Genomic DNA, 3880 nt, shown 5'->3' with positions numbered 1-3880 from the left:
CCTAAGTGATAGCTGAGAAGAGCTTCATTTCACATCTTTTAATTTTGAATTATTCTCTTATCTGTAATAAAACACCAGTCGAGCACAGAATTAGTATTCCGGAAGAAAGGAGTTAATGAGCTAAAACATTTCTATCTGGGATAGTGAGAGCATCTTATCTTGCTGAAGTGTTTCAGAAGAAATTTGTAGGGAAAGAGGCAGAGTGTCTGGTGCCACTAAATGGGAAAAAGTACATTGATCTCTTCTCTTTTCCCATGAGCATCACAAGCCGGTTCACTCGGCAACGCCTAACTGTACCGTAGGTTCGAGGTAGAGCACTTGGTACAAACCTGGGCTCTTCATTTAAGACACACTGGATTCTTTTATTAATAAGAGTTGAGCAGAAACATAGCCCACTTTTCCCAGCTACATTGCTGGCATCAGATGCTCCATAATATATCATCATCTGCAGCAGGCGACTTTGGAAGTAGCTGACTATTAGCAACTTAATTGCCCCTGAACATACAGTGCACACTCGCCGGAGTCTTCCTGAAGAGGGCTGCCAGCAGACAGTGAAACCAGGGAAAATGGCCTCTTGGGCTATGGCTGCATTGAAGTTTTCAAGAAGGAGTAAAGAAGCTCTGGCTTTAAATGAAAGTTTCAGCAGGAGTTTAACAACTGTCACTCCATTGCAGGCACCTACTAGGAGTCCCACTGTGCGTTAAATGCCAGTCAATATCCAGCATGTCTATAAACAGGCATCTGAGTGTCACCCAAGTGTCTATTAGTTCACTGACCTTTTGAATTATAGACATAAGCAAAATCTTTAAGCTATATAGATTGGATAGTAATGGTTTTATAATAAAACATATTTATTATGTGTATTTTATAAACCTCTGAGAATTATACCTCGGATTAATTGTCAGTACATACAACAAGACCTCAATTATAGGACTGTTGGATTTTGAAAACTTCAAGTATCCAGAAAAATGCAAGTCAAAAATTTGCACAGCCAGATACGTGAGGTCCCATTTATACCCATAGTTGCTCCAAACGGATATCTTGTCTATACTGGCAGTATCTCTGGGGATGAGCGAATGGCATCATTTACATTTGGGCAAACTACAAAAAGACAAGAGTTGACTTAGAAAGCTGATTTGTGTGCAGATTTTTATATATGACATTAAATGGGCCTGTAATCCTTGGGATTTTCTTTGCAGACAATCGTGTTGCCTGTGGATAGATACATTTTTATTTCTTCCATTTCAATCCGTATTACCTGTCATATTAGTCGTCTTGGAATACTATAACAAAATACCACAGACTAGGTGGCTTGAACAGTAAAAATTGATTTTCTCACAGTTCTGGAGGCTGGAAAGTCCAAGACCAAGATGCCAGCAGGGTCGGTGTCTGGCGAGGCCTCTTTGCCTGGGTTACAGATGGCTGCCTTCTCTGTGTCTCTCCTTGTAAGGGTATCAATCCTGTTGAATCCTGGCCCCAGCGTTATGAACACATTAATCTTAATTATTTCTATAGAGGCCTCATCTCCAAATATGGGCACATTAGAGGTGAAGGCTTCAACATATGAATTTTGGGGAAACACAAACATTTAGTCCATGATATTTTTATTTCATTTTCTTGCCTTATTGCAGTGGCAGAGGCTTCTAGTACAATGTTGAAGAGGAGTGGTGAGAGTGGACATTTTGCCTCTTTCACAATCTTAGGGGGAATATTCAGTCATTCATCATTAAATGATGTTTGATGGAGATATTTTTTTAGCTGCCATTTATTAGGCTGAAGTCCCTCTACTTCTAGCTTTCTGGAAGTTTTTTTTTTAAATCATGAATGGATATAGAATTTTGTCAAATGCTTTTTTTTTACATCAATTCATATGATCATGTCGTTTCCTTCTTTATACATTTAATATGGTGGATTATACTGATTGGCTTTAAAATATTGGACCAGTCCTGTATTATCAGCATAAACTCCACTTGACTAAGGTGTACAAGTTATTTACATATTGCTGGATTTGATTTGATAATATTTTGTTGAGTATTTTTACATTGCTGTTCATGAGTGATATTAGTTTGTAGTTTTCTTGTGTTGTCTTTGGTTTAGTCATCAGGATAATGATGGCCTCATAAAAAATGCACTGAGACATGTTTCCTCTTCTTCTATTTTCCAAATGCACAATATATTTTAGAAAGATCTCTATAAAGTATCACCAATTTGCCTTGATTTTTTCAGAAGCTCTACTGATAGGTGATGGTATATTACCACGTTTCAGTCAGAGAATATTTCAGACCCATTACAGCTCTCAAGGAAACTCAAAGCTTATGATAATTTCTCCAGAAAAAAAATCAAAACTATCCATAAAATTCTATTTCTACAATGCTTTTAAGAAGAATTGGTGTTCACTTAGTCACCAGAACTCTTGCCTTTCATTCCTCTGAATGATCTGTGTGTTGGAGGTCTTCTTGGATGAGCAGAGCCTTCTCTTGGGCATCATGCAGATTCTTGTGAGCTCGTGGTACCCCACTCTTGGTACTGCACTCTTGGTACTGCACTCCTGGTACTCCAGTCTTGGTACTCCATTCCTGGTACTCCACCCTTGATATTCTACTCTTGGTACTTCAGGCACTGAGTTTATTTGTTCTCTGGAGAGCTGGCAGTGCTCAACAATGCCTCTTCCCCTCTGGCTATTTTTTTTGGATAGACAAATTGTTTTTATTGTGTTAAAATGTACATAACATAAACGTTATATATTATATATATTTTAAGTGTACAGTTCAGTGGCATTAAATATATTCACATTGTTCTACATCTATCACCAACGTCCATCTCCAGAACTTTTTTATCTCAAGAATGTTTTCATCTTCCCAAACTGAAACTCTGTTCCCGTGAAACACTAATTACCCATTGACCCTTCCCCAGCCTCTGGAAACCAACATTCTTCTTCCTGTTTCTGTGAATCTGAATATTCTAGGTATCTTTTAAAATATAAAGTGGAATCATATAATATTTATCCTTTGGTGTTGACTGACTTACTTAGCATAATGTTTTCAAGGTTCATCCATGGTGTATTGTGTCGGAATCTCCTTCCTTTTTATGAGTGAAGAGTGTTCCATCATATGGACACACCACATTTTGTTAATCCATCAGTGGACATTCAGGCTGTTTCTCTTCTATTAATAGAGCATTTGGCAGCAAAACATCCTGGGTTTCTTTTCAGCATATAGACATGTAGCAGAAAGTGCTTCTGCAGCCTTTAAGCTCTTACGAGATCTTGACTTACTGGAGCACCAACCACACTTCCACACCTCATTATATCTGTGGCACAGAGCTGTAATTCTCCGCAGGGAGTGGCAGGGGCCATGTAGGAACCTCCCGGGGAACTCCTTCCAGCGTTGCTTCACCTTCCTCCCTCCAGGCGGCTTTGCTGTTGGGTGTGGGCCACAGAGCTTACCTGTGTTGGGTGAAATGTCTTCGAGAGCAACTACTGTGGACTCAGACATTTCTGCAGTTGATTCCTTTCACTAACACTTGACGTCATGATAAAACAGTATTTGTCTTGGCTGGAAACATCCAATCATGCTCATTATTCACGATTTCATGCTCTCTCTCTGGGGGTTCATTAGTTTTTGCAATACTTTATTTTTAGTGCACTCTACACACTTTTCCCATGTGGTTCTCTTTGTGTTTATCTGTTTCTTCGGAGTGGAAGTTACACGAGTCATTTTGAATCCTTACTGGGCGCCGCAGGAAAAGGGTCAGAGACATCTTGTTGCAGGAAGTGGGAAAAACCGGAGGAGTTTGACAGCGATGGATGAGGGTGTCAGGCGTTTCAATTTTAGGGCACAGAATCAGCAAACGTGCTGAGGTTTGGAGGTAGAGAACTGTT

The sequence above is a fragment of the Propithecus coquereli genome, unplaced genomic scaffold (assembly GCF_000956105.1).
Source record: "Propithecus coquereli isolate 6110/MARCELLA unplaced genomic scaffold, Pcoq_1.0 Scaffold473, whole genome shotgun sequence".
Lineage (NCBI taxonomy): Eukaryota > Metazoa > Chordata > Mammalia > Primates > Indriidae > Propithecus > Propithecus coquereli.
Note: the sequence above shows the minus strand (reverse complement) of the source record.